The sequence below is a fragment of the Furipterus horrens genome, unplaced genomic scaffold (genome assembly GCF_987537825.1).
Source record: "Furipterus horrens unplaced genomic scaffold, mFurHor1.1.pri manual_scaffold_8, whole genome shotgun sequence".
Lineage (NCBI taxonomy): Eukaryota > Metazoa > Chordata > Mammalia > Chiroptera > Furipteridae > Furipterus > Furipterus horrens.
In genome coordinates, this window is record NW_028327178.1 from 28,229,558 (window position 1) to 28,244,082 (window position 14,525).

The 14,525-nt window shown below is 37.0% G+C and overlaps 1 protein-coding gene across 2 annotated transcripts in view; it reads right to left on the reverse strand.

Annotated features, from left to right (window-relative positions):
- GALNT1 (polypeptide N-acetylgalactosaminyltransferase 1) overlaps positions 1–14,525 on the reverse strand; it is a 124,756-nt gene that overhangs the window by 78,956 nt on the left and 31,275 nt on the right. The window lies entirely within an intron of this gene.

Genomic DNA, 14,525 nt, shown 5'->3' on the forward strand with positions numbered 1-14,525 from the left:
CCTCCTCTTATAAATCTATGAGGATATTAACTTGCCAGATTAGCAAGCCGAAGATACATAAATAGCAGGTATGGCAGATATGTATTTTTTGTTCCTTATCCCACCTGCAGGCCCTATGTTTTTTAAGGCATTAGACCCCCAAATGAATTCAAGTGATTATTTCTCTTGCCAGTGCACAGGACCAAATTTCAGCCAATGGGACCTGAGGGGATGTCTGTTATGAAGCATTCAGGAAAAGTTATGCTCTCTCATATGATGCTAAAGGAGAAGCTAGACTTTTCCACCTTGGATATTGTTTGTGTAGGATACACAGAAGTGCTGCAGCTATCTTGAGGTCATGAGAAAAAGCAACACGCTGAGGATGGCCAACTGAAACCACAGAAAGCACATGGGACCCTGATGGTATCATGGAGTCATTGACCAGACAGACCCTGAAATCTCCTATTATCTGTACTTCTTGTTAGGTGAGTTGATAAAGCCTGCATTGTTTAACCAGTTAATTCTGCTACGATAGTCAAAACCATCCCAATACACCACTCTGCAACCTATGATTACTGATTTAGATAGGCATGTATTCTATGAAAAAAAAAAAAGGAGATGTGAATCAGTGGAGAATCCAAATTAAGGAGTCCACTTTCAGGAGACATGCATAGAAGCAGAATTTCAATAAAAATTTAATAGCTACAAACTAGAACTTGGTATATAACACGCTCATCTTAGACACAGTATTTATCACAATCATATATCCCTAATTTATTCAAACTTTAATAAATATCAAACATGTGCAAGACACTGTGCCAAGTAATCTGATATACACAAATATGAAAAAGACCTAGGTCCCTGTCCTCAGCAAGCTTGCAATTTAGGGGGAGAGATAACAAGGTAAGTTTGTGTGGCACTTCATGATTTAAAAAATGCTTTTGTATCTTTGCAAAAGGTGCCAAGTTATAAGAAACTATGTGCACAAAGGAGAAAAAGTGGTAGGGAGAATGACTAGGAATTGATTTGAGTTACAAAAAGGCAAAAGGATATTTAAAGTGGACAAAACTGTGTGAACTAAAATAGGGAGGCAGGAAAATGCAGGGGGTGTCTAGGGGACAGCAAATAGAAAAACGGAGGAATATGATTGAGGGCGTGAGTTCAAAACAGGGCAAATCTTAACTATCATGCTAAGGAGTTTGAAGAGTAATAGTCAGGGGATGTTTACCCATGTTTTTACTTTTATTGCTTGAATATAAATGCCAAATCATTACAACAGAATACTGTGGTTTTAGTATTCAGACACTAGGAAATATATTGCCACCACCCACAATGGAAAACCCAGGGATCCTGGGGAGGAGGTTCTGGCAAGTAAAGGATCAGGAAGGAACCTCCTCAAGGCCAGGGGCCGATGCTATTTTCTGGCCATGGAATCCCCAAACTCCAAGTTTTTGTTCTGTATTTTTGCCAAAACACCAACTTTCGCCCTGAGTTCTAATACTGCCCTCTTCTCCTCAAATTATCACTCTTCTTTCCTTTACCACCTTCTAAACAAGTAGTCTGTATTCTCTGTAATTTCTCCACTCCTCCATCCAATGCAGTCTGGCTTCACTTCACTAAAACCTTTTGCTGATCAAATCACTTAGTAATGTCCTAACTACCAACACGAATCTCTTTCTCAGACTTTTTCTACTTGATATCTCAGCCTACTAAATTATTTTTGAACTAGGCAGGCTATAAACAAAATATAACATCTTCTTTTCTTGGCTCCCAGGGTCATTTCTTATTCTTTGACTTTTCTAACCATGCTTCAGTCTTCTTTACCAGCTTATCCCACTCTGCCCTGTATCTGTCTACACACCCTCCTTAGAAAGTCACCAGTTGTAAAGCTTCACCCACCATGTGCCAATGGCTCCCATATCCATGTCTTCTTCCTGGGACTCCCTGGTTAAGACTATAAACTCCTCCAGCATGAGAATTAAGTTTTTCATATTTTAGCCCTAAAAACCTTATAAATTGTCTGAAGACAGCAGAAACATACACAAAATAACATCTCCATCCCAAAATCATTCTTGATAGTTTTCTAGTGTTTACTTTCTATTCTAGCACCAAACACATTTATACCACAATATATATTAATCACTTTATTATCTTTTAACCTTCATGAGTGCAGAGACTTTACTTTAATTCTATTACTACAACACCTGGAATAGGACCTGACACATGGCAGAAGAGTTTAAAAATTATTTGTTAAATAAATAAAAGTACCAGAAAAAATACCATATAAGAAGGAATAAAGGATATTGAAATTAAAGCATTTTAAAGCTGCTGTGTTTAGGTATAGTGTATAAACATTTACTTTAGACTTTTTGAGATCAAATATTATTAAAATTTTAAAGGCAACAATTTAGTACAGACAACGTGAAATTAAAAACCAAAGTTGAAATAAGGAGGAATAAGACTTCTGGCCAAGATGGAGGCATAGGTAGATATGCTTCGCCTTCTCGCACAATCATAAGAAGGATTACAACTAACCTCAAAACAAAAAATAACCAGAACTGCCAGAAAATCAAACTGTACAGAAGTCCAACAACCAAAGATTTAGAAAAGAAATATTCATCCAGCTAGATAGCAGGGGTAGATATGGGGAGCTGGGACAGAGAGGGCGTGGTGTGGCAGAAGTGAGGCAGTGGTATCAAGGCAGGGGCTACAGCTGGTGAAAGGAGCAGTCCCACATGCACTTGTGGTGGATAAAAGCCAGGATGAACACTAGGGAAGTGATCCTAGGCTCAGGCTAGACTGCACAGCCCAAGGTTCCAGTGTTGGGAAAATAGAGCCTCATAGCTTCTGGCTGTGAAAACCAGTGGGCGTTGGGGTGGCGGAAGAAACTGACCATCTCTCAGGAGAGTCCGCTTAGAGGGCCCCCACAGTCCTAGAACATACACAAACCCACCCACTCTGGAAACCATCACCAGGGCAAGAGCCACATATGGGAAATGGGAGAAGTGACTGAAAAGGGAGTAAACGCCGAGCAAGCAGCACTGTTCCCTCCCTGACACATTCCCCACATCCAGCACCACAAAGCAGTGAAATGGGTCAACCACACTGATGAATACTTAAGGCTCTGCCCCTCACAGCATAACAGGTGCAGCAGCTCTACCTAATACACGAAACAAACACAGGGAGGCTGCCAAATTGAGGAGACAAAGATATATGGACCAAATGAAAGAACAGATCAAAACTCCAGAAAAAGAACTAAGCAAAAAGGAGATAGCCAACCTATCAGATGTGGAGTTCAAAACACCAATGATAAGGATGCTCAGAGAAATCACTGAGCATGGCAAACGCAGAAGGGAAGAAATGAAGGCTACACTACGTGAAATAAAGAAAAACTAACAGGGAACCAATAGTGAAGGGAAGAAAAACGGAGTTCAAATCAACGATTTAGAACATAAGGAAGAAATAAACAGTCAACCTGAACAGAAAGAAGAAACAAGAATGCAAAAACAAACAAACAAACATAAAACGAGGAGAGAATAAGAAGACTCTGGGACATCTCCAAAAGTTCCAACACCCAAATCACAGGGGTGCCAGAAGGAGAACAGGAAGACCAAAAAATTGAAAACTTATTTGAAAAAATAATGAATGAAAACTTCCCAAATTTGGCAAAGGAAACAGACATACATACAAGTCCAGGAAGCATAGAGTCCCAAACAAGTTGGACCCAAAGAGGAGTCCACAGCAAGACACATCATAATTAAAAGATCAAAGGCTAAAGATAAAGAGAGAATCTTAAAAGCAGCAAGAGAAAAGCAGAGAGTCACCTACAAAGGAGTTTCCCTAAAATTAGCAGCTGATTTCTCAAAAGAAACTTGGCAGGCAAGAAGGGACTGGCAAGAAGTATTTAAAGTGATGAAAAGCAAGGCCCTACAACCAAGATTACTCTGTCCAGGAAAGCTATCATTTAGAATGGAAGGGCAGATAAAGTGCTTCCCATATTAGGTAAAGTTAAAGGAGTTCATCATCACCCACCCCTTATTATATGAAATATTAAAGGGACTTATTTAAGAAAAAGATCAAAACTATGAACATTAAAATGACAACAAACTCACAATTATCAACAACTGAATCCAAAAACAAAAACAAAACAAACTAAGCAGACAACTAGAACAGGATCACAGATACGGAGATCATTTGAAGGATTATCAGTGGGGAGGGAGAAGGGGGTGAACAGGGCTAGGGTAAGGTACAGGGATTAAGAGGCATAATTTGTAGCTATAAAATAGACAGGAAAGTGTTAAGAATAGTATAGGAATTTGAGAAGCCAAAAAACTTATATGCACGACCCATGGGCATGAACTAGTGAGCGGGAGGGGGGGGGCGGGGGGGGTTGCTGGAGGGAAGAGGGGTACCGGGTACAGTGGGGCAAAGTGGGAAAAATTGGGACAACTATAACAGCATAATCAGTGAACCATACTTAAAAAAGTAGTAAGTTTTCTTAATCTATCTTAATACAGTTCCAATAAAAATCTCAGAGTTCTTTTTTTATTGCACTTAAAGTTTAAAATATAAAGTTTTGACATAAGTTTCTTTGCATAAAACTAATAAGACTGCTTGTTAACAGAGGTTTTTTTGACCAAGACATTGACTGGAATGTCATACCTAAAGGAGACATGCTTGGGCTCTGGTTGTTACCAAAAAGCCCTGAGGAACTGGGAATGACTTTCAAAGGTAATAAAAGCCCATGAGATAAAAGGCCTGGTACCTTGGTTGGTGGTGTGGTCCACAGCAATCTTTCCAGGGAAGGAATGAAGATTGTTTTCCTGAAAGATGGCTAGAAGGGACCTAAAGGCACAATGGAAAACCAGAAGGACTTGGGAAAGACAGGTGTGTACAGGCAAGGCTGAATGCCAGGTATGTGGCTCAGCTTCTGTGCCCTGAAGGGCAGACTGAAGGTCACCCTAAATGTTCCTTGCGTAAGTTCCAGCAAAGCAGAACTAAAGATCATAAGTGATCATTTGCTGCTCTTGTTGTGTTTATGCAAATGAACAGGATAAATTAAAAATGAACTTAATGCAGTCCTTTTAAAGACAAGGAGAGTAATCTTAAGGAGAAAAATTGTTATTCAAGGAAAATCACAATGATCAGTGGTAGACTATAAAGTAGTGCAGCAAACCGTCTTTAAAATTTCTTTTCATTTAAAATATGTTTTCACTTGAAAGTTAAACTATGTCTGTGGTATCATCAAAGATATTTAATTTACAGGCAAGAAGAATGTCAAATGCCTTGCAACTGGATGTCTTTCCAATAAGACAGTCTTACAGATTTAGAGACTTGTTTGTTGGTTATGTTACATAAATTAACATGTGTTTTCTGTTTTCAAAGGGCATAAGCCTATGATCTCATTACCTGAGTGATTGTCTGTACGTATAGACCTCACTTAATCCTGTTTGCATCCCTGCCTCCTGAGACTCAATGGTTTGGATGAACTAAGTGGCTGGGTTGATGAAGTATGGGGTGATCTGTGGGCTTCACTTTACAAAACTGGTTTCTCTTTTTTATCCTAATGGCTTGGACAGAAAGGGCCCAGAGGTCTGAGAGGGGGGAAACCTAAAATATTTCCCTCAGCCCAAACTAAGTATAATGGGCAAAAGGGTTTTGGACAGGTGAGATGTGCCTGGCACACCTTTCTCCAAAGAAGCCTTTTTTTTTCCCTAATGTGGGACATTGAAAAATTAATCCCTGCCTTCTCTTATCTAGTGGTTATGGATTGAATGATGTCTTTTAAACCTATTGCCAAATCTGTAGCCCCCAGAATACAACAAGGATGCCAGCCTGTTAAACCAAGCACGCCTTTGTCCAGGGACAGCCAACTGACCTGGAGTCTGCACGATCCTTCCCCATGTGGAAAGGCCACCCTCCCCTCCGCACCCCCACTCTTATTAGGGATTTCTGGACCCAAGGCTAGGTAGGATGACGACCATGTCCAGCTTGAAGCAGCTAGAGGAGCTCGAGACCTTCGCCCATTGTCCTTCATAAGATTATAAAGGGTCTTAAGTCTGAGAGGGAAGGATTGTTATTTTCTATTGTTAAAATAATTAATTAATCATTTATTTAAAAAAAGAAGAAGAATATATGAAAGGGTTAAGCGGGAGAGCTTGTATGTATGACCCATGGGCATGGACTTGGGGGGGATTGCTGGGAGAGGGGGGGTGCTGGGTGGAGGGGAGCAAAGGGGAAAATATTGGAACTATTGTAACAATATAATCAATAAAATATACTTAAAAAATAAAATAAAATGTAAAGTTTTATAGAAATAAAAGCAGACCCTAAAAGTCGCATGGAAGATCAAAGCCAAGAAACCCAATAAAATTTTGAACAATAAAGTGAAAAAATCTTGTCTACCATACATCAAGCTACAGTAAAGTCACTGTGATAAATGGGCAAAGATAGTTTAAAAGGCCAATGAAACTGAGAATAGAGTCAGACCCAGATGAATATATGACAGAGACTGCACTACATATCAGTGTGAAAAGATGGACTATTTAGTAAATGTTTATCCATATGGAAGAATAAAATAAAATTCCTACCTCACACTATACAAAACACCAATTCCAGGTGGATTAAAGATTTATGGATATAAATCTCTAAAATTTTTAAACACAATATAGGCAAATATCTTCATATCCTTGAGTAGGGAAGAATTTCTTAAGTAATTATACTCAAAATGTACAAACCATAAAAGAAAAAGAGTAATTTCTAGTTTAATTGAAAATTAAAATTAATATAACCAAAGACATCACAGTTATAGGATAAGCCAAAGACTCGAGAAAACTATCCACAACAGAAATAATCAACAAAAAATTAGTATCAGAATGTATTAAAAACTTCTCCAAGTTAAAACAAATCTCACACACACACGACCAAAAGATATGAATGGGCAAATCACAAATAGCCAATGAATACATAAAAATATGCTCAACCTCAGTAGTATTCATGGAAATGAATTTGACCTCATCAGATTGGCAAGAAACATTAAGTGTTAGTAAGAAATAAACAAATAAGACATTTATATAATGTTGTTCCAAGTATAAATTTGGCACAGCCACTTTGGAGAGCAATCTGGCAATATCTAGTGGAGCTGAAGCACTACCCTCTCACTTCGTAATTCTACTTCTGGGTACATACCCTGGAGAAACTCTCTTGCATATATACATATAGAGACATGTACACAGACTGCAGCATTGTTTATAATGGCAAGGAGAGCAACAACTTAAAATGTACCTCAAGAGGAAAATGGATATACAACAGAATACTATATAGCAGTTAAAATTTAACTAGGACTATGTGCATCAATATGGCTAAACAATGTTGAATAAAATAACAAATATGCAGGGTACATGAAGTATTTTTAAAGCATATTAAAATCAGACATATTGTTCATGGACACAAACATAAAGGTAGAAAATACGCATGAAAATAATATTCTAAATTCATATCATGGTTGTTACTTCTAAGGAGGAAGGAAAGGGCTTCAACTATATTGGAACTTTTAAATATAAGTTATCTAAACTGCGGCAGATTGCTAGTTGCTCACCTAATATCTACTTTCCTTTTCTTATGAATGAAACTGTTTTACTACTAAGACTGGCACTTTGCATATCCTGGCCTGCCTTGCCAGTAAGATAAAATAAAAAATCCCTGGGTGGAGCTATGAGAAAAGTATTGAAAGGGAATTGGCTTCACTGGGACCTGGGCTCCTTTGCCTTACTCCTTTCTTTATCCTCCTGCCTAGAATGTGAACACAAAGGATGGAACTGTGAGGAGCACCTTCTTTGCAACCATGAGATGACTCTGAGAAAGAAAGCTACAAGCTAAGGACTGTAAAGCAGAAACATAAAAAGACAAGGTCCTTAATGACCACATAGTGGCCATATCCTTAAAGGAAAAAATTCTCTTTAAAGCACTTTTGGGGGGAATGTGGAGGTACAGGGGTCTTTTAGATGATAACTGACACAGAAGCAAAGAGAGAAAATGTTAAGGTAAGATATGGGGGAGCCCTGGCTGGTGTGGCTCAGTGGATTCAGTGTTGGCTTGTGAACCGAAAGGTCACCGGTTCAATTCCTGATCAAGGCACAGAGCATGCTCCCCAGTTGGGGGCATGTGAGAGGCAGCAGATCACAGATTGATATTTCTCTCCCTCTCTTTCTTCCTCCCTTCTCCTCTCTCTAAAAATAAATAAAATCTTTTAAAAAGAGACATGGGGGAAAGATGGGTTCATGAGTGGTCCTTATCTTCTGCTACTGTACTCTTACATATGTTTAAATTTCTTAATTAAAAAAAGATGTTACATCTCTGACTTCAAACACAGTTTCAAATGTTACCAACAGGTAACTGTTAACCAACAGATAAAGCCAAAATGCAAAGGCAACCCATATACTTCATGAGGTGACTAACCAGAGCAGAAAGATATTCACTAGTGAGGGGCACCAAAGGTTGCCACCCCAAATTATGCCTTTTGGAATATTGATTTTAAGCTGCTTATTAAAAAACAGACTCAGAAAGAAACTTTGATCTTCCACCCTTACCTGCCTAAAGGAATTCAGATAAAGGAGGGAGCATCACCTAAGTGGAACAGATGGAGAAATCTAGCAAAGCCTGTTTGCTGGACTCCCTGCTGTGTCCTATTATTTCAGGTGGCCCAGCAAGGATTTGTTTACCACATGTTTGTGCTTTCTTATTTACCTATGAATTTTCTACTTCCCCTTTGAAGTCCCAGACCCCCTGCTTCCCTTTCCTTTATCCAAAATGCCATATAAACCTCAATTGCCCAATCTGTCTTCCAGTCTTATTCTTATGGAACCTCCATATGCATATATGTAATAAATTCAGACACTGTCTTTTGTTAACCTGTCTCATGTTAATCTATTAGTCCAGCCAGAAGAACTTGGAAAGATGGGAGGAAAATTCATTTTTCACTCCCACACTAGAAACTGGCCAACCACACTCAGAGGGAGCAAGCAAACAGTCACTATGGCTGACTTGTCTACCATAGCTAACAGCACTGCTACTGCCAGTTTGGGTAAAAACAAGAATGGAAGATACCACAGTCTCTTGGCTCTGGGCTAGGGATGAAAAAGACTACAAACAATCTGCAGACTAAATGGAAACTCTGTTGTCATTCCCTTTTCCCCATTTTTCCTTCTCCTTGCATTCCCCGGAGTTCAGTGCCATATTTTTCCTCCTCTAACTATCATGGAAAAGAGAAGAAAAAAATATCAAAGGACAATAGTATCCTAAGAGGAAGTTTACTTGTCTTTTGAAATTGAAAACTTGAAGGTTCTTTTGAGAACTACTTCACTTTAAAATACAGTGTGATGTTACTTGGATATTAACTAAAGCAACAGTTTGAAATCTAAATAGTTTTAAATTTTGCTGGACAGACCAAATAAAAGCAGAAATTTGTGATGAGGTTAGATTTTTGGCCCAAGATAATAACCTGAAATATTTAATTACCATGTGACAAAACAATACAAACCATTGTTCATTTATTAGTATGTTCTGCAAAGATAGTGCTCTAGTTAATCATGAATTCTACTGCATGGATTTATCCAGGTACCACACACTGCAAAACACTTCATTTTCTTTCCTTAGCTAGTCAGCAATTTGGTATATCCATTTTTGTTTTGTGGTTTTTTCCCCCCTTAATTTGTTTTCTTTCTTTTTGGTTTCACCTTAATGCCACTTAACTTCTTTTCTTAGCTTATAATGTTAGTTAGTGGTTGTTCTGCACTCTCCCATGCTGATCTTATTCAACCTTCTGGCTAGTTGCCTTTTATTTCTGTGAATGGCTTAAGCTTCATTCCTCCAATTCAGTTTTCCCCTAGTTTCAGACTGTTTTCTGCATTGGTATTAGTTAAGATCCATACTAAACGATAACATCCTAAGTGCCTTTTCTTGGAATTTTTTTTGCTCTTGGGACATTTATGGGATTTGTTTCCTGCTCTCAGAATCGAAAACACCACTGCAATTAGGATGTTAACAATGTAATAGAAAATTTACAATTGTTTTAAAAGTCCGTAAAGTAATCCTGCTATTTAATTCACATTAACTCAAAACACTTCTTCTGCATTATTTTTTTAATGTCACCTAATTTTCAAAATTATAATCTGCTAAAACTTTTTAATACTTGGGTTATCCCTCCCTTCCTTCTTACATACACTAAACAGGTGCATGGCTGTCTTTAGTACCAATAGAAATATAACTAAAAGATAACTTTTTTTTTGCAAACAGAATTTCTCCACTTTAGCTTTAGAGAGCTTAAAAATTAAGTTCATGACCAAATTCTCCATCACACATTCTATGTTACAGCCTAGATTTAGCTTCCTTTTTATAACCATAAATTCAAGAGGAATATCATAAAGTACTATAAACATTATCAAAAAGCATATATTTTTAAATGAATATAAAATTTTACAGCTTTAAAGAAAAGTCCTAACAGTATTGAGGGAACAGTTTAACTGTAACTTTCAGTTTTGAATTTTGCTGTGCTGTTAACTGTAGTTCTGCCCTGTACACAGTATGTGCTGATTACCAGAAAAAGAACAGCAAAGTAGTCTTAAAGGAGATGAAACCTTTAACTGACATAGCAAAGTTTACTGTTTTATTATAAAGAACCCTAATCTTTAGGGAGAGTCATTTTTAAAGAAAAGAAAGGGGGGGAAAAGGAAATAAAATCTAGTTATTGTTTTATTTCTTCATAAGAAGACATTTTTCATAGAAACTAAATGTAATGTGTAGCTTTGTTCCAGTTTTAAATCTACAAACAAATTAAAAATGACGCTTCTGGGACCATCGGGGAAATTTGACTATGGACTGGATATTAGATGATATTAAGGAATTATTGTTAGTTTTATCAGGAATAACAACAGTATTGTGGCTATGTTCTCGTTTTTAAAAGACTCATACTGAAGAGTGTTAGAGGTAAAATGCCAGGTCTTGTATTGTTTTAAAATACTTTAGCTTGGAGGTTGAGGAGGGCACATGAAGTATGTACGGCAAATCTTAACCTTTGTTGAATCTGATAGATTGGATACAGCTTTAAGGGGGTTCATTTTACTATTTCCTCTACTTTTATGTATGTTAAAATGTTTTAAAGTACAGAGTTAAGTTTCAGAGAGCTGAAAGCTAAATCAGAAATACAAATGACTTAAACATACTACTTTTGCAAGTCAAATATTACAAACACTGGTGTTTTGTCAACAAAATTAAAGCATACATTCATTCACTGAACTTCAATTTTATAAGTACACCTATTTACTATATGGCAAGCATTTCACCAGACCTTGCGAGAACAAAAGTGAGTTGACAATGACATTGTCCTTAGAGGACACAGTTAATATGAATACCTATGATACAGGATCTAGGTGGTCAGACAGAAAGGTATAGAGAACAGCAGACACAGACAGAATGGAGGGAACTGTACAAGTATCTGCAATGTGCCACAAACATTACATTCATATATCATTGCTACTCATGAAGTTTTGTGGGGTTTTTTTCCATCCAGACCCCACTCCAGCATAAATTAATCAGAATCTATGGATATAGGGTTCTTCTATGGATGATTATGCATTAGAAAAGGTTATCCTAAAACTTTTCAAGTTTTTTCTTATTTTCTCTTTTCAGCTGAGGAAACAGAAGAGTCTAAGGTTTAGAGGCAGGCTGAACTTAACATTTAGAGAACTGAAAGTCTGAGAAGTCAGAGAAGGATCTGGAGAGTGGCACATAAGCCCGAAAGAGGACAAAGTTCCTAGAAAGGGCTTCTCCACAATGCTCAAGGCTACAAAGAAAGGATCAAGTGACACTCAAAGCTATCTTTGTCAAGCATTTTGTTAGCTACGGTGAGTTTGATTATTTAAACATGACACGAACATCAGGTCTCACAAAACTGTGCTAAAGTCAAAGAAATTAAACATTACTCCAGACTTCAAGGTGAGAACATGTCAAGCTATACTACTATCATTTGAAGTAAGGGCCAGATTTTAAAGACCTCAAGTTTTCAAATCAGGAAAGGCTATCCTTTCTTTTAATAGGGATGTAAGTTGAAGGGGGAGAATGAAAGCACAGCAACAGTTACTGAGCACTTACTATGTGCTAAGCATTTTTGGGACACTATATAACATAATCCTCCCAACAAAGCAATGAGTTAGGTAGTAATATGCTCATCATCTTACAGATAAGAAAACTGACACTTATATAAGTTGGTTAATTTGGCCAAACTCACACAGACTTTGTCAAGGCCAGGATTCAAAATTAGTCAAGTCCTAGTACCCTTGGTAAAAACCCATAAGTATGTACCCTTTATGGTCTACCTCTGGCATTTACATAAATGGAATTACAATATAATATATTCTCCTGCTACATTTTTAATCCAACATCATGTTTTTAAGACTTGTCCATATTGATGTATTAGCGTGCAGTTTAAGGCTGCTCTTGAGCTACAAAAGCAAAGTTGAGTAATTGCCACCCACAGAGACTATATGGCCTGCAAAGCCTAAAACATTTTCTACCTCGCCTTTCACAGAAAGTTTGCTGATCTCTGCTGGGGAGAACTGCAGTGGTGTATTAGGTATTGTCCAAGTTTTATAAATTTGTCAAAGTAGTTTTAATTTGCATTTCCCTATTGACTATTATTTAGTGGCTATTCATTTTTCTTCTGGAAATGGCTTTTCCTTCCTATTGCCCATTTTTTATCTTTTCACATTGATATATATGTATATATATGTGTGTATTACTGACATATATCCATGTGTGTGTATATTACTATGATTTAAAAATTCTTTGCCAACTGTGTTAAAAAACATCTTCTACTTGTGAGTAGTCTACACTTTTTAAAAAATGTGTGAACAGTAATTTTTTAAAATGTTTGTTTATTGACTTTAAGAGAAGAAGGGAGGGGAAGGGGGGATAAGAGACAGAGAGAACAGAGAGAGACAGAGACAGAGAGAGAGATAGACAGAGAGACAGAGAATGAGAATGAACTTGTTCCACCCATCCATGAACTCACTGCTATGTGCCCTGAGAGGGGCTGAACCTATAACCCTAACACATATGGACAATGCTCTAACGAAATGAGGTACCTGGTCAGAGCTCTACACTTTCTTTTTTATACACAAGAATCAAAATATCTTAATTTTAATATAGTCAAATTTATTAGCGTTTTCATTCAACAACTGTGGTTTTGGCATCTAGTTACAAAAACCTAAGGTCATAAATTACTATAAAACTTTATTCCGAAGGCTTAATTTTGTCTTTCCAAATTAAGTTTTTAATCCCTCTGGAGCTATATAGTGAGGTAAGAAACCCATTTTTCTTTCAATTTGGCTAAATAATAATCTCTACACCCTTAGAGAGTATTCCATTTCTTTATTTGATTTATAACACTAGCTCTGTCATGTTATCAGATTTCCATGTATATACAGTTCTTTTTTTCACCTCAATTTTCTTCCATTATCTACATGTCTGTCCTTGCCCCAGTACTACACTAACTCAATTATTAAAGTTTTATAATAACTTAAAATCTGGTAGGGCAGTCTTCAGAAATATCTTGGCTATTCTTATTCTTGGCCCTTTGCTTTTCCAAAAAATTTTAGAATTAACCTGTCAAGTTCCTCAAAGACAAATAAAATGATACTCTGCAGGAGTTTTACTGAAATAGAAATGAATTTATTAATGACAGGTTAACTGACATAATTATAAGAAATAGTCTTTCTGTCTATAAACATGGTATGCCCTTATATTTAAGTCTTTAAGATTTTCAATAAACTTTCTATATAAATCTTGGAATCTCTTATTTTTGCATTTTATTTTATTTTAATTTTTATTGTATTTTTCCATTACCATTTTTCCCCCTTATACCCTCTTCGACCTCCACCCACCCCCTCGCTCCCACAACCACCACACTATTGTCTGTATCTGTGAGTTCTTTTTCTTTCTGTCTTGATCCTCTCACCCCCTTACTCCACACTAGGCCCCTCTTCTTATATTTATTCTTAGGTAGCTTTTTATTTTAAATGTTGTGAAATCTTTTTATATTTTTTATTGTGAGTTACTAAGTTACAGTAATAGAACTGATGTTACTATATTGATCTTATAGTTGACAACTTGCCAACTATTATAAATCCTAAAAATGTATCTACGCACTTGAATTTTCTATGAAAATGTTAATACTGACTCTAAAGATAATCATTTTGTTCATTCCTTACAGCCTCATAACTTTTCTTCCCATATGAACTAGGAACTCCAGCGCAGGGCTGGAGAATTTGTTTAACAAGGAACATACTCAATATTGTTGATGATTTTTTTAAATCCTCACTTGAGATTATGTTCACTGATTTTAGAGAGAAAGGAATGAAGAGGGAGGGAGAGAGAACGAAACAGAAAGAGGGAGAGAAACATCAATAGGTTGCTTCCAGTACACGCCCCAACCAGGGATTAAACCCGAAACCTAGGCATGTGTCCCGACCAGGAATTGAATTCGGGACCTT